Source organism: Mustela nivalis (assembly GCF_964662115.1).
Source record: "Mustela nivalis genome assembly, chromosome: 8".
NCBI classification, from domain to species: domain Eukaryota; kingdom Metazoa; phylum Chordata; class Mammalia; order Carnivora; family Mustelidae; genus Mustela; species Mustela nivalis.
In genome coordinates, this window is record NC_139027.1 from 119,273,323 (window position 1) to 119,296,387 (window position 23,065).

General features: G+C 55.9%; 1 protein-coding gene and 1 long non-coding RNA gene across 3 annotated transcripts in view; one reads left to right on the plus strand and one right to left on the minus strand.

Annotated features, from left to right (window-relative positions):
* NOL4L (nucleolar protein 4 like) overlaps positions 1–23,065 on the minus strand; it is a 131,004-nt gene that overhangs the window by 101,183 nt on the left and 6,756 nt on the right. The gene's annotated exons all lie outside the window — the stretch shown is intronic.
* Positions 9,932–13,974, plus strand: LOC309872197. The gene is made up of 2 exons (XR_014315726.1): positions 9,932–12,213; positions 12,550–13,974. It is a non-coding gene; the product is annotated as an uncharacterized lncRNA (long non-coding RNA).

The window sequence follows — 23,065 nt, forward strand, 5'->3', positions numbered from 1 at the left end:
CAATGCACATTGTAGGTGCTCAAAAATATTTGTCGAAATAAAACTGGGTCCTAAGAAACTGTCATAGATCAGTGGTTAAGGACACGTGCAGACTGAATGTAATGTGGTATCTTGGTTGGGATCCTGGAACAGAAAACAGACATTAAGGAAAGACTAGTGAAATCTGAAAAAAGGATGAGTTTGGTTCCTGGTGATGTACCTGGATCGGTTCCTCAGCTGTGACAAATGTCAGCATAATGTCAAATGCTAACAAGATGGGAAACTGGGTGAGGGCTTTACTAACAGGAACCCTCTGGACTATCTTTGCATCTTTTCCATAAATCTAAAATTGTTCAAAAATAAACGGTTTATATAAAATTTTTCAGATATGTCAAATGAAAGCACAAATGTACAAACTGAGGCTCAAACGGGCAGGCACAGCCTTGCCACAGCCACCCAGCCAATGAAAACCAATGACTCGTGGGCAGAGAGACCCAGCAAACAGGCCCCAAGAGAAGGAGGCTCCTAGCACTGGAGATTCATTTATTTTGCAACAAAGGGCAACGTTATATTGAGGGAGGGTGTTTTTTCTTTCCAAATCTCACAGGAGGCTCAGACATTTTATGGAGAATCCATGCCTGGCCCTCCAGAGCTCAGAAATCAGGCACACTCAAACAGCCATCTCCCCAGAAAACTGTCCTTTTCTCCTGGGTTCCCAGGAGGCCCAAACAGCTTTTCTGAATCATGACAATGTTTGCTAAGGCCTTTCTTGAGTCTATAGATCATGATCTCAAGCTGGGTCATATAAATCAGGGTAGGGGACAAGGAGGAGACGAAGACCAAGAGTGGTCTAGGCAGGGTAGAGAAAAGGGGTGACTCATCTTGAGTGCCTACTAGGAGCTGCCATGGGACAAGACATTTTAAGCCTATGTGACCTCACTCCAGACTCCCGGCCCTGCAAGGCTGATTTGGTTACTCCTGTTTCACCAGGGAGGAAACCAATGACTAGAAAAGGATGCAGTCAGTGTACCATGGAGTAGCTGCATGGGGACTCCATCTCCTGGGCTTCATCCTGAACATCTTTCCACCCCGTCCCTGCACTCTACCTAGGCCCACCAAATGCTCCCTCCTGCCACCGGGCCTGGGCCCACATTATACCCTCTACCTGAAACACTCTTTCCCCTCCTATTACCAAGCTAAATTCTACTAGACTTTGAGGATTTGGCCCAAGTATGTACTAACTGTTATGGGCTGACCTGTGTCCCCCCACCCCCACTCCTCCCAACTTTGAATTTCTATGTCAAAGTCCTACCCTATACCTAAGAGTGTGCCTATACCGAAACAAGGTTTTTAGAGAAGGAATTAAGTTAAATGAGGTTATTAGGGTGGGGGCTCATCCAATCTGACTCGTGTCCTTTTAAGAAGAGGAGATTAGGACACAGAGACAGCAGGAGGAAGGCCCAGGTGAAGACACAGGAAAGACAGACACCTGTAAGCCAAGGAGGGAAGTATTGCAAGAAACCAGCCTCCAACAACTTGGCCTTGGATTTACAGCCTCCAGAACGGGGAGCCCCCAGGCTGCAGTACTTTTGGATGGTAGCTGTAGCAAATGAATCCAGACTGCCTCAGAGAGGGCCTCCCAGAGCACCCCCCCACCCCCCCTCCACGCCAAGGCTCAGCTCGGGCCCTTGTGAGCACTGTCCCTTTCATGGCACCCCTCACAGTGGCAACACTGTTGATGTGTGTGATAGTACAGTCAGTGAGCCTCTCTCTTGGTAGATGGTGACCATCGCGAGGACACAGACGGGGCCAGCCATAGTCTCCGCCAGAGTCTAGCAAAACCCACAGTAGGTGCTCCAGAAGCAGGTGCTGAGGGAGTAAAGGACAAGCAAAGCTCCGTAGTCCTGGGGAGTTTTCTTGCCTCTCTTTGTGCCTATTTCCTTGGTCATGAAACAGCAAGTCCAAGGCTTCTGGAACTTTCTGAAGCAAATATTAATTTATGGAGTCAGGGGGCCTTCCCTGGGGCCCCTCTGCTCTGCCGGGCTTGGTTTTGCCCACAGCTTTAAATCAAATCCTTGCTGAAAAAATGTAATATTAATTTCCAGAGTCAGCAAAAGGTGCCTCACCCTTGGCCACCTGTCCCTGTGTTTCCTTGAATCCTGTTCTTCCTGCTCCCCGGTTCCGGTTCGTGCTTAAATCCTGCCAGTTCCCTTGGGTACACCCCAAAACTTCTCTCCCCAAAAAGCTCACCCTCGGAAAATCTGGAGACACGAACTGGAGACTCAGAAAGGGAAAGACAGTGGCCTGAAGTCACACAGCCAGGCAGGGACTGGTACTTCTGTGAACCTCAGCTCAGGGCCCAGTTCCATCTCATGGGACAGAAGTGTTCTCCCCTCTCCCCCCTCCATTTGCCCCACCCAGCAAGTCTGCCTGGACTGAGAAGGGACTGGCCAGAGCCAACCTCAGGCACAGCAGATGTCTTGGTACACGGAGAGAACGTGGCCTGCCCAAGGCCACACGGTCAGGAAAGAGTAGGGCCAGAGCTGGGAGTCCCAGAGCCCAGGCTGCGGACCCCACGGCCATCGTGCCCTGGCGTTCGGACTGCACGAGCCTACAGTATGGAATACTGATCCAGCTCCTCCTGCAGGCCAGAGTGGGGCATCTTAGGACTCGGGCAGCCCTGAGTTCAAATCTAGCCATGTGATCTTGGGCAAGGGACTCTTTGGCTCCCAGATGTTCCCCTCAATGGTAACAGAGTTAATGGCATCTACCTGGTGGGGGGGATATGATGAAGGGTAAGTGAACCCACGTTAAGGTTAACATTCATAAGTGCATGCCGTTAGGGTAAAGCCGTTAGCAGAGCCTATTACTGCTTAAGGTGGGGTCCACCCACTCAGCCCAGGCCGTAAAGTGAAGTCCACCCTCACTCCCCACATCTCGCCTCCGCTGGCTGAGCTGCCCTGTGACCCCATCTGCTGAGTCACAGCACCAAAACCCTCTGTCACTCGGCTTGTGGATGGTGCGAAAGGGAGTCAACATAGCCAATTAGAACATTCTCAACATCTCCTTGGTGTCTACTTACTACTTCTACAGAGACCGACTTCGAAAGCAGGATCCTTGGCCTCTTCTGCAGGAAATTCGGGAGCAAACCAGCCAGCTTCCCAAATCTTCCCACTAAGGAAGGCCCAGTGCTTGGACTAGTGGGAGGAACGGTGGGAGGCTCTTACCCCCTCCCCTGGCGACTTCCTCCCCAGGAAGCACTGGGACCTCTGGCAAGGCCTGTACGATGGACAGGGGTCACTCTTGACACAGACCTCTGTAGCTCTAGAAACAGGTTCTGTACATCTGATGCCTTTGTGTGCATCAGAAACTGCTGGAAAGACAGACAAGCTGGTCGCAGCAGTGACTTTGGAGAAGGGAAAGAAAAGGGGCCGGCAGGGAAGTGTTACCGTGCCTTTTGAAACTGTCAAACTTCTCATCATGTGAATGCACTGTGTATTTAGACAAAATTACAAATACAACAGAACCTAGGGTTCTGGGTGGAAGGATTAAAACCCCCAGCATTCCAAGTTGATACGGCCCTTCTGTCTTCCCTGGGGATAACTGACAACGGGGCCAGAGAGCTGTCATTTCACCTTATGGGCCTCAGTGTCTCCTTGGGATCAAGACAGCTGTTGAAACCCATGTCATCATCTAACCCCCATTTGCAAGTCTCTAGGGATCAGCTCCAGGAGGGGGCACGAAACAGTCTATCACGGGAGCCACAGGCTGAGGGGGTGAGCTCCTAAAAGCCCAATGGTCCAGCCTGTGAATGAGACTCTCAAGAACATCACCCAGGCAGCCCCCTAACTTTACAGATGGGGAAACTGAGGCACAGAGCTGGCAAGGCATGATGCCTCAATGATACCACCAAAAGCATGTCACCTGCCCATAGCCCAGAACCACTTGTCTCCAGACAGAGGCATCTGGGGGGCTTCATCTGTATTAAATTCGCCCCTGCACCCTCCAGAGGCTGTGTGGGCAAGTGGAGGGCCTGGCCTGGACACGGCCCTTTCCACAGCCCAGGGAAGCTAGAGGGCCGGCTGCACCAGGCCTGGTCAGGCCTTGCAGGCTGCGGTAGAGTCTGGTCTTTGTCCTAAGAGCCCCTGGGGAGCCACTGAAAGGTTTTAGGCTAGGAACTGATGTTGTCTGATTTATGTTTCAGAAGATTGTTCTGGCTGCTGGGTGGGGAATGCACTGGATGGGCGAGGAAGGGAGCAGGAGACGGATGCAGAAGCCGATGTAGCCTGGACTGGATGCGGAGAAGTGGGAGAGCCGTGAACCGGTCCAAGAAAGGTGAGCTGATTGCAGATGGCAAAAGTATATTCCTCCTTGGGGAGTAAGTCCCCTATCCCTGGACATGTTTATACGGAGGCCAGGCCACACCATGACAGAGCTATTACAGCAGGGACTTGTTAAATTGAACCACAATGCCAAGATTCCAGGTCAACTCCTCCAGGAAGCCTTCCCTGACTTCCAAGGCTCGGTCAGCAGCTCCAGAGCATCCCATGTCACAGCACTAATTATCCTGGGTTATAATCACTGGTTTCCAGATTTCTATGTCCTTCTAAAACCAAGAGGGCAGGGGCTACTTTCCTCCTCTCTGGATTCCCAGTCCTCAGCAAAGAGGCTGGCATACAATAGGACCTCATATATCACTTCCCCTCCCATTCTTTTCCTTCTCCCCCCTACACCTCCTGTCCCAGGTCTTTCATCTGGGTACCCCCAATGCCCAGCCGATGCTGGCATACTGTGGGTGCTCAGTAAACAGTTTTCTTTTTAAAAATAATTTTTTTTTAAAGATTTTAAGTCACCTCCACACCCAAGGCAAGGCTTGAACCTACAACCTCGAGATCAAGAGTCGGACACTCCACCAACTGAGCCAGCCAGGCACCCCTCAGTAAATGATTCTTGAAAAGGATTGTCTTTCCTGCAGGTATTGCACAGTAGGAGTTCAGTAAAGGTCTACCCCTTCCTCTCAAGGGCAGAGTCGACAACACCAGCACTAATGCTTCCTGAGTGCCTGTTCAGTCCATGACTGCCCTAAGCACTCGGGCTAGGACAGTGATGTTTATTTTGCAGACGGGCTAATGGAGGCCTAGAAGGGTGTGGGCATTTACTTGGGCTGCACAGGCTGTCAAACAGCAGAGCAGGGATTTGAACCCGGGTTGTCAGGCTCCAGGACCAAACTGTGTGGTCTCGTTCTGAAGGCCAAGTACTACACTGTCCCTGGCAGGCGGCGGGTGCCGACACACGTCTGTAGCAGACCTCAGAAGGCCACAGTCGTACCCAGACCCGCTGCTACTGAGTGCTGTAGCACGATCCAGCTCTCTGCCTAGGCCTGGGTCTTCCTCCCACCCAAGTGGGCCAGGCCATCTCTGGGGGCTGCTGCCAGCCCGGGCCTGTCCAGGCCCTGCCGCCCACGCGGCTTTCCCTGAGCCGCCAGCAGGCCGGCAACGTGGCCTGCCCCGGGGGACTGAGCCCCGGCCGCCGGGCAGCCCAGACAAAGGCCGGCAGCGTGCCCGATCCCCTGGCACTCGGTCTGCTGCTGCCGCCTCCTCCACCTCCTCCTCTCTCCAGGGCCCGGGCTGGGGGCACTGGCAGAGGTTGTTTTCAAAAAGGAGGTGGAAGGAAGGATGAGGGACAGGACTGGGCAGCCCTGAGGGCAGAGGCTGGAACAGTTAGAACGTTGGGCAAAGAACAGGGCAGGCCTGCAGGCCTGAGCGGCCCAGAAATTAGGTGGCTGGGGGGGCTGGCACCCTCCCCCCCACGGGCACCCAGCAGGTGCCAACCGCGGTTTGCTAAATAATGACCTCTCTGGGTACTGGGGACAGTTGGGGGTGGGGGGCGTTGTGGATCCTTCCAGCCAGAGATGGGGCTTCAGACTTCCGCCACAGAGAGCAGGTATCAAACTATGACTTCTTGCCCTAATTTAGCTCAGAGGAAACAGGGTCGGAGAGACAAATCCACTTGCCTAAGGTCATAGAATTGCAGGTGGGGCAAACACGAACCCCACCCCGGTAAATGCGATTGCAACAGGCCACATGTTTCCCACTGCCCCTATGGTCTCTTGGCAAACAATTGATAACAAAAATAGAAACAACAGTGAACACTCATTGAGCATCTAATAGGGACCAGGCACTGTGGCTAGGATATTACCTACATTAAGTCATTTCATCCTCAGAACAACTCTAGGAGGTAAGAGCTATTGTTATGCCCATTTTAAAGATGAAGAAAATGAGGCCCAGCAAGGTAGAGTAACGTGACCAAGGTCAAGCAGCAAGTGCATGGTAGAGTGGGGTTTCAGCCTGCAAATAGAACTACTGTTCCATCCCGAATGGATGGACAGACAGATGGACGGACAGAGTAGCTCATGGAGGTGAGCTCTGCTCTGTGTGCACCGGGCCCGCAGCCGGGCACCTAGTAGGCGCTTGGCTTGCAGTCGCCATGACAACCCCAGCCTTTCTCCTTCAGTCCCTGTGGAAGGGGCCTCGTGTCCCCAGCAGGGCTGAGCTCAGGGCCGCGGGCCCTGTGCCCGGGCTGCTGGGGCGGCCGAGCTCCCTCGCCGAGCTGAGCTGCTGCATGACGGATGTGCCCGCCGCCGCGGGGAGCCCAGGGTAGAGCAGTTGCCTGGAAACAGGCTGCTCTGGCGGCCCACACTCAGACCTTTGTCACCATCTCAAGGACCTTTTATTCCTCCTCCTTTCTCGCTGGAGCCAGACCGGGCACACAGGTGAGAAGCTGCAGCCAACACCACCCGCAGCCCCAGGCACAGGGGACCTGTTGGGGGGGGGGGGCGGGGGGGGCGGCAGTGGCCTCAGGTGGGGGAGAGGGAGGCAGATGCGGGAGAGAAGTGGGGAGCCCGTGGCGGGGGAGATGGGGCTCCGCGGGCGGCCCAGCCGGGGCTTGGAACAATCCTAACGCCAGGATGTTTCTCTCACCGGCTTTATTTCTCCCAGCTTCTCTGACAAAAAATGAGCCTTCGTCCCTTTTTTTATGGCGCAGTACTGGAGCTTGAGGGAGGGGCCCAAAGAGACCTGGGCAGAGCTGGGCCTCTGGGGGGAGGGGGGCGCCAGGGCAGGGGGACAGGTGTAGTGCCCCCCAAAGAGCACGTGCTAATTGGCCCTTATGCTGGTGGGCCCTGAGAGGGGATTAACGGGGCCCCAGGGAACTGGCTGGGGACCGAGCCACACCCAGCCAAGGCCCTGCTGGGGACCCAGCCACACCCAGCCAAGGCCCTGCTTGGGAACGGGGTGTGGAGGGGCTAAAAGAAAGTCCCGTGGGGCCAGGCCAGGCAGGGCTCGAGTCCCAGCCCTGCCCCTATGGCGGGTCATTTCGCTGTGCCTCAGTTTCCTCCTCCATGGGGTGGGGGGCTGCCTACTAGGGCAGCCATGAGAATAAGACATATAAAGCATGCATACCAAACACCGGCCTTGAGTGAGTGCCCAAAGAAAGATCCCGTGCACCTTGAGTGAGTCACCTTGGGGTGCCCAGCCCCAGGTGGGTCACAGGGACGATCTCGGTGCCCCCCAAGTGCTCCAGGAGGCAGGTGGTCCACGGCCTTCTTCCTGGACACACACAGGTGCTGGGGCTCCAAGAGGGAATGGGGCTTGCCCAGGGGGGACCCTCCAGGAGGGTCAGGCACCAAGCTGACACCGTCAGGCTTCCAGATGGCAGAACCGCTGTCTCAACCACCCCAGGCCTCAGCTAATGGGGCTGCAGCCAGACTTTGGGAAAATCAGATCTCTAGTGGTTGCCCCAAAACTTCCTTGGCTCTCCAGTGCCCAGATAGAATCCAGGCTTCTCTGCTGGGCCTTAGAGGCCTCAGCAGTGCAGCCCCGCTCACCCCAGCGCTGAGCAGTGCTTTGTGCCTTTGCCAGCCCGACCCCTCTGCCTGGGATGCCCACCCTCTGCTTAGCTCCAAGATGAGCCGAGCCTTGGCTCCAAGACTGACTTTTCCAGAAAGCCGTACCAGCCCGGCATTTCCCACACCAAGCCAGGGGCACCTTCTCCCGTGCTCTGAGACACTCCATTCACCAACAACCCTACCCCCTACCCCATAGTCACAGGACATCTCCTCTCTGAAGTCCCAGGCCTAGGGGGGAGGTTTGGGGGGCTGTACCTGGCCTGACATCTGAGACCCTATAGGCAGGTGCCATCTCCCAAGCCCTGCTCCACCTCAACCTGCCACAGCTCCCTGGTCACTGCCTTTGTCCTGGGCCGCACACCTCATGGTCTTGCCCCCTGAGCAGAGGACTCCTTGGTGCTCTGCTCCCGCGCTCACTCCCACCCCACCACGCCGCCTTTCCCTGTCCCACGGGGTCCAGTTCAGACCCATGACCATCAGGAGCCTTTTCCTGACTCCCCCAAACCGCAGGCAGCCCTTCTTCGGCTTTTCTTGCCTCCCTTCTGTGTGTTCCTGAGGCGGGAGGGGGGGAGGGAGAGGGGGAAAGGAGGCAGGGGGAGGCACGAAGAGAAGGGGGAAGCAGAGAGAGGGGAAGGAGCTCTACCTTTAGTATCAGGTCTACGGGCCCAAGACTAGGCACAGGACCATGCAGTATCTCAGTTATTTCATTCCTTCACTTAGAGGCAAGCAAAAGGAAGCTCGCAGCTCAGGGAGATTAAGCCTCTCGATCACTATGGGCCCAAGGCCTAGCTGGGCTTCTCCTGCTGCCCAGGACATTAAGGTGGCACTACAAGGTCTCCAGGGGCCGCCACCGGGCTGACATTCCTTGCATTCTCCCACTGAAGCCAGCACGTACCCCAGGCAATGGCAGTGGTGACAAGAGCAGCGGTAACACTACCCGCTGATAATGGACACCGCTTAGGTGTGGGGCTTCAAACCCACACGGTCCTTCAGTTAAAGACAAGGAGCCTGCGGCACAGAGAAGCAGAGCAACTTACCCAAGGTCACACAGCTAAAAAATGCTCTGAACCTCGTGACTGAAAGGCCCATGATGTTCCAGAGCCCAGGACATGGCAGGGTCTCCCAGCTGAGCCGGCACCAGCGGCAGGCAGCTGCAGCCCCAATTCTGGCCACCAGGCCCCGAGCCCGTCCCCAGTGGCCACCGGCTAATTAGCCAGGCGGCTTCTGCTTGCTCAGTGGCTGCTGTGCATAATTCTCCTAGGAAAGGCCGAGCTTGCAGGAGCAGGAAAGGTAATTGCTAATTTGCACGAGAGGAGACAAAGGGGACAAAGGCACCCTTGGCTGATCCCTCACAGCCTGAGCTGGTCTCACATTCATGACCTGTGGCTACCCACCGACCACCACTCACCACCCACCATGACAGGCTCTCTGGATGCGTCTGTCCACAGAACACATCCAGACAGCCCCCGGCCAGTCCAGGTCACGGGGCCAAGCCCCGGGAAGAGCAGAAGAGAGCATGTACATGCCTCCCCCCCACCCCCGGCCTCTTTTCTAGCTCAGTGATTTCAGAACGAGTGACCCCTGTAGGGGTTCCGTCACTCTCTGGGCACCCTGTCCTGCTGCCCACCAAGCCTTCCAACAGCTTGAGGGGGATACTGCGCTCAGCCCCATTTCTAGGCGAGAAAACCAATGCCCTGGGCGCAGAGGGGACTGCCCCCAGTCACCTCGCTGGGAGCCCGAGGCAGCCAGTACCCGCACTGCTCTGCGCTCCAGGCTGAGACTTTCCGGTCCCCATCTCACATTTTGCTGAAGAACCCGAGGGCTAGAGGCTATGTTACATCAAGAGTACGGGCTTTGGAGTCTCAGCTCTGCCTTCACGGCCTATGAGCTTCAGGATATCACCTCAGGACAGGCCTCAGTTTCTTTGTCTAGAAAATGGGCCTAGAAACCCCTGAGTTGTGTGGGCACTAAGGAAACGCACTGGGGCCTTAGAGGTGCTCACCATAGCTGGGCTCCCTGACCGCGCCTTCCCAGGGTCATGCGGTATGCCAGGGGCCGGGGCAGGGTGGGGCTCGAACCCACGTCCTGGACCCCCGGTGACAAGGGAGGAGGCCACAACAACTGAGGACCAGAGCCTGATGGGTTGGGTCTGCTGTCAAGGGCTAGGCGGCCAGCCTGTGGCCAGAAAGGTGGGCGGGGGAAAGAAGGGGGCCCCTGCGCAGAGCCTGTCTGCCGGTGCCCCTGCTGGGCTGTGACCCGCTCCCTAGGAGGACCGCTGGGGCTGGAGCTAGGTCAGGCAGACCTCGTCCCAACCCTGGCCCTCCCGTGCCAGCAGGGCATGCACTCTCCTCGGCTCAACTTCCTCATTCATGATGCTCCCCAACCCCAACCAGAGCTGTCCTGAGGGTCAGGGGCTGATCAGGACGGGTAAGGCGCCAGGGCGGGCTCCGGGGAGACCAGTCTGGGGACCCAGTCCTCCCTGCCCAGCAAGGCCAGACACCGGATGGACAAACAGGCCGAGTGGACAATCACATGAGCTCAGACCTCTTCCTCTTCTTGAGGACCCCAGACTCCGCCTGCCTGTGGCCTGAGCTTCCCCACGCTTTGGGCCTTTCAACATCCTTACAACAGACCTCCTGACCCACCAAGCCAGGCCTTACAAAACCTGCTCTGGGACCACAAATCTCAAAGTTACTACTATTTCACGGTGTCAGTGATATGCATTCACGTGTCTGTGCGTGCTCATGGAGGGTGGGGGCAGCAGGTTCTGGACAATCTCCATTCCCCCAGATCCCCAGGGTACCCCAAGCTAGGAGGCCCACATATTAGCCTTCTAGTGGCCCTGCCGCACTCACTCACTCTCTCAAGTCACTCACTCTCTTCAGGCCTCAGTTTACCCCTTTGTAAGTTGGGGCTATTATTTCTGCCCCCCCCCCCTCATGGAGTTCTTAGAAGATTCAAATGATGTGGCAGATTCCAACAACTGTGAAAATAGTTCAAAGTCATATAAATGTTAAGTGCTGGTTTTAAACACTTACTGAGCTCCTCCTACAGGCAGGCACAGAGCTGGGCACTTAAACAATGCTTTCTGGCATGTTACCTGAATCCCACTCCATCACCCCTATCAGACAAGCATTACGTCTCCATTCTGTAGATGAGGACACTTGCCTAAGATCCTGTAGCTAGAAAGTGCTGGGGCCAGGATTTGAACCCAGGACCACCTGAGAGTCAGCCACATGGAGTAAGGAGTGAAGACCATGGTGTACTCTGTTCCAAGCCCCATGGGCCTTAAAATCCACCCTCCAGGTTGAACAAATAGGTATCAGGGCCCCTTCAGGCATCACTAACTCTCACTGGGATTGGCTGTGAGGGCTCAGAGTAATTTTGTTCTGGGTCCTAAGGTACCGAGAAATAAACTGTGGTCTTTTGGTTCCCAAATACAAGGTGTGGGGGAAGCTGTGGACACTGGTTTCCTTGCTGTTCCTTAAACCCACTGGGCATACTCCTGCCTCAGGGCCTTTGCACTTAGAGTTTCCTCTACCTGGAATGCTTTTTCCCCAGATACCTGCATAACTTGTTCCCATACCTCCTTCAAGGCTTTGCTTAAAATGTCACCTACTCAGTGAGGCCCTTTCTGACACCCTGATTAAAATTCCAATACCTCCCTCCCCAGCACCTCTGATTCCCCTAACTCTGCTTGAATTTTCTCTACAGCACTTAGCAGCATCTGACAAGCTGGGGCACTCTCCTCGTTTATTATGTAGTGTCAGCCCCCACCCCAATGTAGGCTCTCTGAGAGCAGAGATTTCCATCTGTGTCTCCAGAGCACAGCACAGCGCCTGGCAGAGCGGCCGCTCCAGAGATACTTGGACAACAGAGTAACACTGAGGCTCAGAGAGGGACAGCACTGGGCCCAGGCCACAAAGGGCGCACAGAAGTGGTACTTGTGCCCAGGCCACCTTCTCCCAGTGCTCATCTTCTGTCTCCTCACTTTTGACATGGGATTGGCTCAGATTTGCTCACACTGGGGTACAGAGGCATGGGAGTCAGCCTGGAGTGGCAGAAGAAAAGCCCCTCCCCTGGGGCTTATGTAGCAGAAGCAGCAAGGCGGGTATGTACAGTGTGCCCATCCAGGAGCCCCAGGCTCCCTCCCTGCCCCTCCCCATCTCAGGTCCCAGGTGCAGAACCCAGAATAGAACCTTCGTTTCCTTCTTGTCTCCTGATTTGTGGAATGGAGTCTCCACCTGGAAACTTCAACTTCTACGGTGAAGGTCCGGTTCCTTGCCTCTCCGGTGGCCTCTCTGGGGGACAGTTCTCCCTTATCCCAGGTGAGGTGCTAGGGGCAGAGGAACGAGGGCACCGTTTGCTTAAACTTGCTGGAGCCAAGCCAGATCTTAAGCCCCACTCAGGAAAGTCAGGCTCAAGCACCTTCACCTGGACTCGACCCGGTGCTAGGAGCTAGGTGCTGGGTGCTGGGTCCAGGTCCAGGAAGCTGGCTGCGGCTAAGGGAGGGAACTGCCTGCTGGAAGTGGCAGGTGGCCACATCTGGGGGCACCTGCTGGTCAGCCAGCCTGCCTGGTCTTGCATCTGGGTGTCGTCGCCCTTGGTTCTCAGTGGGCCCCAGGCGAGTTGCATAAGCCCTGTGCCTCATGGGGCTGTTTCAGGAGCCCAGCGTGCGAACACACAGGAAGCCCTGGGAACAGGCCGGCGCCTGGGGACACTCGATACAGACGCGCCAACACACCTGCAAGCACACGGTCCCCTTCTCATCCTCATCACAATTCTCCCCACTGTCACCACAACCTCACCGTCCCCAGCATGACCAGTGCTGCCACTGACCCTCGGTCCTACAGCATCCAGGCCCCAGGATGCAGCCAGAGCTCCGGCAGGACAGAAGCCAGGTCTGTGGGGGCTTGCCGCTGTACCCCAGAAGGCTCTCCCCAGGTTGGTGAATGAATACGTGAGCGAACGAGTGCATGGACGGTGAACTGGCTTTTACAGAGAACGAAGCAGCTGACGCAAGAAGGAGGAGACAGACCCAGTCCTTCAGCCCCTCTCCGGGGCCCCTGCCTTCTTTCTGTAGCTTCTGCTCCCCTGTGGGCTACTGTCCACCCCTGGGCCTGAGCCCCCAGTCTCCACTTGGCACACACCAGACCAGTTTCAGCTCCCTAAACGCCTCCCTCCCCGTGGTCCCCGGGCCTGCCATACTAAATAGCTCCCACCGCCTGACATCTGGCTTTCCGGGGCTCCATTAAGGGACTGGTCACCGAGCTACGTCTCCTAGCCCCAGACCTCTGTACAGACCAGCATCTCTTCCCCTCTTCCCACAGCTGTGTCTCTGCCTCACCTGGGCTTCTCAGCATAGCCAGAAGCGAGCCCAAATGTGACCACCTGCCGACCCTGTCAGCCTCCTCTGGCTCTGGGGCAGTCCTGGATGGGACCCTGACCATTAAGCCGGCCCTCAGATCAGCCCCCCAACAGCCCTGTCCTCCCATTCTGCAGAGGAGGAAACGGAGGCACAAGAAGGAGAATTAAAACATTTGAGACGCTTGTTTAAAGAACATTTACGGAGTGCTGATGGGGCACTAGGTGCTAAAAACACAGCAGTGAGCAAGACAGCCACCATCCCCGTCCTTGTGGAGACCAAGAGGAACATGCACACAGATACAGCACAGGTAGGACTGTAACAAAGGCTCTAGGTGGCTCAGTCGGTTGAGCGCTGACCCCTGATTTCAGCTCAGGTCCTGATCTCAGGGTGGTGAGATCCATCTGCACTGGGCTCCACGCTCAGCAGGGAGTCTGCTGGACTAGCTCCCCTGCTGCCCCTCCTCCCTCGTGCTCTCTTTCTAATAAATAAATAAATAAATAAGTAATTCTTTAAAAAAAAAAAAAAAAACCAGTCTCCAGGGGCGCCTGGGAGGCTCAGTCCATGAAGCTCAGGTCCTTTGGCTCAGATCATGATCCCGGGGTCCCGGGATGGAGTCCCGTATCGGGCTCCCTACTCATGGGGTGTTTGCCTTTCTCTGCCACTCCCCCTGCTTGTGCTCTTTCCGTCAAATAAATAAATAAAAGCTTAAAAAACAAACAAATGAGTGAATAAATAAATTAATTAAAAGGCCCCAAAGTTAGGGGAAAGGGCTGAGAACACGGGGTCAAAGACCACTTTGAAAAGGCAGTCAGGGGCCACCTGGGTGGCTCAGTTGGTTAAGCGTCTGCCTTCAGCTCAGGCCATGATCTTGTGGTCCTGGGATGGAGCCGTGCGTGGGACTCCCTGCTCAGCAGGGAATCTGCTTCTCTCTGTCCCTCTGCCCCTCCTCCCTGCTTGTTCTCTCACTCTCTCTCTATCAAACAAACAAATAAATAAGTAAAATCTTAAAAAAAAAAAAAATAAAAAGAGAGAAAGAAAGAAAGGAAGGAAGGGGTGCCTTTGTGGCTCAGTTGGTTAAACAACTGCCTTCGGCTCGGGTCATGATCTTGGGGTCCTGGGATCGGGCCCCAGTGATCTTTCTGCTCAGCGGAGAGCGTGCTTTTCCCCATTACATTCCCTCTGTTGTCTCTCTCAAATAAATAAATAGAATCCTTAAAAAAAAGAAAAAGAAAGAAAGAAAAGGCAGTCAGGAAGGGCCTCCCGGAGGAGGTGACATTGTACAGGGCCCAGTGAGGGTTGGGGGAGCAGTCTGGAGGACAGTGCGGCTGAAGGTAGTGAGCCGGAGTCCAGAAGCTGGAGACGGGGGGCCAGAGCGGGGCCTTGTAGGCCTTGGTGCTTTTCGCTCAGAGGCTGATGGGGACCCACAAGGAGGTTTAGGGCAGAGAACACGGTCAGGTTTGCCTTTTTAATACAGCAGTTTGGCTACTGTGTGAAGGAGAAAGTAGGAGGAAGGACAATGAGCTTTCCCTGGGGGAGGAGGTGACGAAAACTGGGGTGGCAGGTAGAAAAGGCCCAGCGCTCCCCACACCCCTCAGAGCTTACTTCCCTGGGGAAAGGGGGACCCAGGGGAGCCACACATGGGGGTCTGCAGGGCCAGCTTGGGCACACCAGGCAGAAGCAACCCTGTTAATTTCAATAAGCCTGGCACAACAGGGACAGGGGCCTGGCTGCCAGAGCTGACCAGCTGGATGGCACGTTGGGCCCGAGGCTGTCCCCAGCACCCCCCAGGGCCATGCAGCTACCTGAGGTTCCCAGCTCTGGGAGGGCGAAGATCAAGTCCATCCTGTTCACCCCTCCCAGCACATAGTAGGTGCTTAGTAAATCCCAGTGGTGTGCCTGCACAGGACTTGATACAAAGCAGGTGCTGAATAAGTCCATGAATGAATGGATGGCCCATAGCCCTGCGAGGTTTGCGGAGCATCCTCAGATTAGTCTGGGGGGCCTTAAAATAATCGCAGCTGCTGCGGATCACGGCTTCACCCTGAGCCAGGCCCCCAGCTCAGCCTCTTAAGCTGCATCCTACAAGCCCCCACAGCAGGTTCTACTATGCCCATTTTATAGAAGAGGAAACTGAGGCCCAGAGCTACTAAGCAGCAGAGCTAGGATTTGAACCCACGGCTGTGTGCCTCCTAAGCTGGGATCTTATCAATGGCAGCAGTCTCTTAGCTGTAAGATCCCCTGAGGGCAGGGACCTGCACGTGGGGTCCCCCACAAACAACCCCAATGCTCTGTCACTCTTGCAGTGTCATCTTGGCCCCTCACCACCGCCTGGGCCACCATCCTGATAAGGAAACCAAGGCTAGGAGCCGGGAACTTTTTCAGTAACGGCAAGGCTGAGAAGGTTCAGAAGTAGCAGAGGAGGGCTTCGAGCCCCCCCCAACCTCACAGTCTGGACAAGGGCTGTCTCCACAGCTCGCCTCACCCCTCCTGTCCCCGTGGCCACTTCACGTCTCCAGCACCGCAGTGGGGGATCGAGTCCCCGTACCTCCAGCCGTGGACAAGGCAGTGGTTAATCCTTGAGGGCCAGTCAACGTCAGAAACCAGAAGATCCAGGGCCACTGGGCTGAACTCTCACCTCTGCCTCTTGCCTCAACTGACAGAAGTTCGGAAAACCAAGCTTCAGGCCCCACAGGGGACTTAAACATCCCGCTGGGTGTTTAAATCTCACAGACGGGGGTGCATGGGCATGCACACCCAGCAGAAAGCCCAGCAAAGCGGCAGCCATGGCAGCGACCATCACAGCAACCATCCCTGCCTGTGGAGCACTCGGCCCCGAGCTTGCTTCTGCTGGGAGTGAGGCCACAGTCCAGAGAAACAGGCCCTAATACCACCCCCGGTTTAGATGCAGAAACTCAGACACGGAGATGTGGAGTAAGCTGTCCAAGTCTGCAAGTACACAGGGCATTCAGGATTCAAAGCCAGGCAGCCCAGCTCAGAGTCAAGGGTATCTGGCCTGACACCTAAGGGACTGGACCTCCCCTAGGTGGAGGGGGACAGCGTGGGCTGGTCACTGTTCACCCCCTTGCTGGCTGCTGTTTTGTTGCTGTTGCTTGAAGTCTTGTATGCATTACCTTGAAAAACAAAACTTCTCTTGGGCTCCTTTGTCCACCCTTGCCCCCTTCCAGGGAGCTCCCAGGCCCTCCTCTCCCACTTCTTGGCTCATTTCCTTATAAGAGCTGCGCCCCCCCTGGCCGGTCAGGTCCTCCCCAGTCCTCATGGTACCCTCTCCTTGCCTTGACGCCCCTCAGTGCCACCCGGATTAGGCACCGGCCACCTGCTTCCTCCTGGGGCTGCTGGCGGCCAGCAGCTGGCTGTGACCTTGGCGATGAGCTCTGCCCTGCCTCGTGCCGGTGAGCGTGGGGCTCCCCCTGCCTCAGCTGGAGTGCAGTATGCTGGCTGTCCTCGCTGGCTGTGAGGCCCCACACCACCACGTGGCCCTCCCTGAACCAAAGAATCCCTTGGTGACCCCGAGGGTCAACCAACCCTCCCCGTAGATCCCATCTGCACCTTAGTAGTGCGTCCCAGGGTCCGCACGCTCTGCGGGAGAGACTCATGCCCGTCTCTCCATGCTGGGAAGAAGAACGTATGGGCCAAGGGTGTGTGGTACCACAGGGACCCCGGGATCTGACACCTGCTGTCGGGAGGATGGGGGCTAGAGGGAGCCAAGGACATGACACTTCCCACTGCACAGGCCCTAGTCCCTGCTCTGCCTCGTATCAGCTGTGTGGCCTCGGGCATGTTAACCAACCTCTCCGAGCCTCGACATCCTTGTTAGCAAGACGAAGATTGCAAAGATAGCTGAGTTCGGACCATCGCACGGAGTCACGGACATAGAGTGCTTGGCGGTGTCCAGGTTTTCCTAAGTAATCCCCAAATACCGGCTGGGTAATGACTGTCACTGGTTTTGCTCAGTAGCAGGCAGTCGCTGCTCACTTTATGGACTTCAACCCTAAAAGGTTTATCCCACAACCCTATTATCCCACAACCCTAAAAGGGTGCGGAGAGGACTCTCCCCATTTTACAGATGTGGAAGTGGAGGCTCAGAGAGGAGGTGGAGAGGTATCCGAGATCCCACAGCTGGATGGTCAGGCAGAATTTAAATGCAGGGCTCTCTGGCCCAGGAAGCATGCCCACTCTTAGCCCCAAAATGGGCAGCCTGGCCCTGGGCAGCCCACTGCCCCCCTCCCTGAGCGCCAACTTCTGACTGGAGCAGTGGGATTTCTATCCCCTACTTCCCACCTGTTTCAGCTCGCGGTGCCTTCCCTCTGCTCCAGCTTCTATCAGGGTCTTCTCTCATCCAGACCTGGGGCTGGGGGTCTGCCCATCCCCGGGGGCAAGCCAGCTGACCACCCCTCCTGTTGGAAGTCTCCCCTTCCAGTTTCCCTGCACATGCTCCTGCTGCCCTCACTCCGTTCCAGCTCTGGCCACTGGTGCTCCTGCCCCTCTCCGCATCCCCCGGCCCCTTCCCAGGCCCCAGATCTGAGGCCCAACTGCCATCTGCCATGCTAGGGGCACAAGAGACAAAAGCTCCTGGTTTCTGGGCCAACCACCTGATGTGGAACCTCTCTTCACCTTCCCACAGCAGCCCTGTGAGATGCGTGATACCACTGGCCCCATTTTACAGAGGAGGAAACTGAGGCTCCAAGAGGGGAAGCGACTTGTTTTAAGGTCATCGGGCTAGCGAGTCACAGCGTTCCGCTCGAACCTGGGGCTGGTCTGTGCTCCGGAGCCCAGCCCGGTGGCACTGCTCCACACGGCCTCATCACAGACTCGAGGGTTACTGGTTCAAAACCAACCAGAATCGTCATTATAGCCCCCTTTCATGGAAGGCTTCGCAAAGCCCACACCCTGCTATGGCTGCCACCATACCATACCATGTAGTTTAGAAGTCAGATGTCTATGAAGCCACAGCTGGCATTGCCCCCATTTTATGGATGAGACAGCTAAGGCTCAGAGAGGGGAACTGACTTGCCCAAGACTGCACAGCAATAAATGACAGAGCCTGGACTCAGCCTCTGCCTCCACACTCCCCATTCCTCCTCTGACATCCCCCATTCAACATAAACCCCTTTGTCCCCAGCCAGCTTCTGTCCCAGCTCCAAATCTCCCAGAGAAGCCCCATCCCCCATGGGACTTCCCAGGAGGAACTCTCTGAGCTGGACCCCCTTTCTTTCCCCCTTGGCCCAGGCTTTTCTGTCACCCCACAAAGTGCTTCTTAGCCTTGGGAGGATGATGGCTATCTGGTTTGGGGAATCTTTGCAGTGGAGAAAGGGGTCAGCAGCCTCTACTCTGAGGCCTGCCTGTCAGGCTTGATTTCAGGGCATCTTCCCAGCTACCCCACAGGGTGTGGGTTACCACCACTGACACACGAGGGGGTTCAGGGATCAGAGCAGGCAAGCCATTTGCCCAGAACCAGAAGCTGGTGGCAGAACTGGGGTCCAAATGCAGGCCTGTGGTTGGCCATGTTACTCTCCTGTCTTCCCTAGTTTTGCTCTACCAAAAGTGACAAGCCACTATTGAAGCATTTCACAGGATTCTCTCTCTTGGTTTTCCCATCAAACCCGCTGGGGAGGAATAATCAGCAGACCCATTTTTCAGATGAAGAAACTGTGCCACGAAGTGCTGACTTAGCTAGGCGCTTACGTAGGCTGTACCTTGGTTTGCTAACCTGTAGAATGGGGTCATAACAGCCTCCTCCCAGGGTGGCTAAGGGCTGCACAGGATCGTAGAAGCCAGGGGCTCGTGGAGACACGCCCTCAGGCCGCTCAGAGATCAGGCCTGAGTGCCCTTTTCTCCACCCGCCGGCATCCAGTCAGGGCCGGGCCTGCCAAAGGAAGGGCCCCATGTCTCCTTGAACATTTCCTCAGCCCAGGGATGCCGGGATGCCGAGAAAACGATGAGTCATCCACCCAAGCATAGGCCTCCCAGGAGCCTGCAGTCGGGTCCCAGACGGGGCGCGGAAGGTTCCAGGCTCGGGAGGGGGCCCCGTAGGCACAGTGACTCCCAAGCTGGCCCCACGGAGCCCAGAGTCACCACAGGCCCCTACTGCCACATGCTACGGGCCTTAAGGCCAGCTCTTAGACTCCGCCCACAGGCCCCTGCCCCTGTCCCCCAGATCTGTATAGCTGTCCACATTCCTGTCCTAACCTCCCCTCCTTCCACCCAAGAAAACTGGGCCAACCCTGACCCTCGAACACCATTTTCCCCACTCCTCCCTTCACCTACGCCCAGTCCCTTGTCCTATGAGAGAAGCAGCCCATCTTCTTCCTCCCAGGCTAGCCTTCTCTCTCTGCACCTCGCAATGCCTTTACCTTCTGTCTCACCTTTATGGACTACGTCTTTCTCTTGCCCAGTAATCTAGGGTTCATTCTAGAACCCAAATATGACCTTCTCTCCCTCCACTAAAAACCTTCCTGTGGACTCCTTGCTTTCCCTTATGATGACACAAGGAGATAAGGACACACTAGTTCCTCTGCCTGGCTTTCCAGATCCTTCTATTCCATCTGGCCCCAAGCGATTTCACTAGCTCATCCTCTCAGGACTGCACAGTGGTTTTCAAGCTGATTTACCCATCCCCACCCCATCTGAAATGTTCTGCAGAACATGCTTCCTCGGGAAAGTGGCCCCAGTCACCATCACACAGAGTCGGCGCTAACCTGTGAAAACCTGTCCCACCTCCGAGCTCCTGCTCACATTCCCACCCCCTGGAATGAGATTCCCCATGCTTTGCTCTTGCTGAAAAATTTGGCTGGGCTCTCAAGGTCCAGCTCAAATGTCGTCTTCCTGAGAACTCCCTGGACACAGTTGGGCAGGAGGAATGGTCCAGTCCCAGACCCTGGGACTCCTGAGGCCCTCCGAGTACAGAAGTGGATGGGCAGTTCTCGGACTAGCTCTGAGGCATCTGCTGCCCCCCACAGTGGGGAGTCCCTTCGGTGCAGCAGCTAGTCTCTGTCCTGTGGACACAGCGATGAACAAAACAAACTGGTTTGCCTTGGCAGAGACCACCATCTCATGGGGACACAGGTACCAAACTTATAAACTAAAACCCATCCATAATGTCAGGGGTTAGTAAGAGCTAGAGAAAAAAATTAAATAGGAGGGGGGTGGTGAGAAGAGTCCAAGGGACTTAAAATGGTCCTGACTGGGTGATCCAGGAGGACTTCTCTGAGACGGTGACTTTTCTGAGATGGGTCTTGAGCAAAGACCCAAAAGAGGAGAAGAACCAGCCATGTAGAGATCTAGGGAAACAGCCTGGGGAAACAGCCAGTGCAAGGGCCCTGGGGCAGAGTTGTGTTTGGTAGTTTTTAGAATAGCAAAGAGGTCAGTGTGGCTGAGACCAAGTGGGCAAGGGGAGAGTGGAGTGGGTGAAGCAACAGGCAGCTGGGGCAGATCGTACCTGACTGTGGAGGCTTCAAAAAAGACCAGCTCTTGCCTTGAGTGAGACAGGAGTCTTGGAGGGTTTTGAGCAGAGGCAGGGGAGAATCTGGTTTGTCTTCTGCAGTTTTCTCTGGAGTGTGGGTTGGAAGGGATTACAGGGGAGCCAGAGTGGGCACAGTGGGGTGGCTGGAGAGGGTGGAGGTGGTGAGAAGGTGAAATCTGAGATGTATTTTCAAGGTCAAAACAACAGTATCTGCACACAGTTGGTTGGGGATGAGGAGCTATAAGAGAACCATTAACATGACTCCCAGGTGTGGCTGAGCAGGGACAGGACGGGGCTGCCGGGATGGGGATGGGGGAGAGCAAATGAAGGGCGAGTCACCTGCCTGTTTGCACCCAGCTCTGGTGCTCTCTGGGACCTTGAGCGAGTCTCCGCCATTCTCAGCCTTAGTTTACCCCCTTCCTGGCTGGCCTAGAGGACCTGAGGGAGTGGATGACTTTGTGGGAGAGAACAGGCCCCACCTCCCAGATGCTCTGTCTCCGCACCCCTGCAGCCTGCCCAGGTCGGGTTGGGGTCTGGAGCTTCAGGTGAAGTGAGGGGGAAAGACGGGGCGGGGCGGGGGGTTGGGGCATCTGTCTCCCACCAGGCTGGGTCTTAGGCAGGTAAAGGGCTGCCTTGAGCTCTGAGAAGCTTTTGTGGGGTGTCCCAGATGAGGGGACCCCCTAGGCCTGGGGTGGGGAGGTACAGAGAGCTAAGGCACTAGTGGGTCCCACCTCCACGCCCTGTGGCTGAGAGGGTCAGCCAGCCACGGAACCCAAGCCTGGCCACTTCCTCACTGTGGGACTCGGGCGGGTTCCCTGGTCTCCCTGATGCCAAGTCCTCATCTACCACACAGAATCCAGGGCGATTAAATGAAATAAAGTCTGGTGCGTGGCAGGGGCTAGAAAACACGGTAGACGGACTCAGGCCCCTGACCAGGGAAGGCTGTCATTACAGTGGCCTAACTGTATTCCAAGATCCTGGAGCCCAGAACTCGAGTTCCTGGCCAGAGACCGGAGCAGGGGTGGGGATGGGGATGAGGGGTTAGAAGGGAGAAGGCCTCCAGGATGCCCATCCTATTACCTTTCTACCTGCTGGACTCCTATAGGCCTTGGCAGAGTCCCTAACTTCGACCCTCTAGCACCCCTCCCGGACTTCCAGGACCTGACACAGCACCAGGAAGGGATTCAGAGGCAGGAGGGACCCAAAGGGCAGTCCTGTGAAATAAGCAGGGAAACTAAGGCTCAGAGCAGGACAGAGACCCCCTGAGCTTCTAAGTCCCCAGCTCTGGAGGCTTGTGCCACACCTATGCCCTCACTGAGCCCCTTGTGGTGTTCTGCGCAATTCAGTGCAACACCACCCAGCCCCTAATGGCACCGGGGACACACAAATGACTCCGACACAATCTCTAGGGAACCAGTAGTTCCTGCCCACTAGCTATGTGACAGGGACTTGGCTGCATGCTTTCTTTCCATGGGCCCATTTAATACCCACCATGGCTCTCATCATCACCCCCATTCTCTGGATCAGGAGACTGAGGCTCAGTGAGAACACAGAGCAGCTAACATTTCCTAGGACTTACACGTTCTTCAGGCTCTACATTGCTTAATGTCTTAATCTTCACACCAATGCTATGAGGGAGACAGAATGATCAGCTACATTTTACAGATGAGCCAACTAAGGTCAAACTGGGTGAAAGGGCAGAGCTGGTATTTGAGCCCAGGGCCCCGCAGCTAGAGACCCCAAGCCCTTCCCCACCCCCACCGTGTGTCAGGGCCGGCCAGGGGCAGGGAGTGGACTCAGGAGTCCTCGTTTTGACGAGCTGTCCACTGTGACAGGCCCTTGCTCAGCTCTCTTCTGCTCCCTGTCCTGTTTAGGGGCCCAGGGTCCAGACCTGGCTTTGATACAAGTCAGGAGACAGAACCCCACTTCATGGGGATAAGACCTTTTTACAGGCACAGGCACACGGTAGGTGACTCAGAAGCGGTCACTGTGGTGATACTTGGAGAAAAGCAGGAAACATTCAGGAAGTGACAGTGGAGCTCTTCCAGCTTGCCAAGCGTCCTGGTGATGGGGCTTCAAGCCCATTTTCCAGATGAGGAAAGTAAGACCCTGAAAGGTCAGGCAGGATACTTGCCCGAGGTCACATGGCAAGGAAGTGGTGGAGTTGGGCTCTGTCGGTCAGGACCCCCTCACTTCAAGTTCAGAGCCCTGTCTTCCAGAAGGGCACGCCACCCACGCCCCACCCCCCCGCCATGGTGCTTGGCTTCCGGGGCTCGGTAAGGTGCCTCAGAGGGCAGGGAGCAGAGGAGGAGGAAGAGGAGGAAGGCTGGAA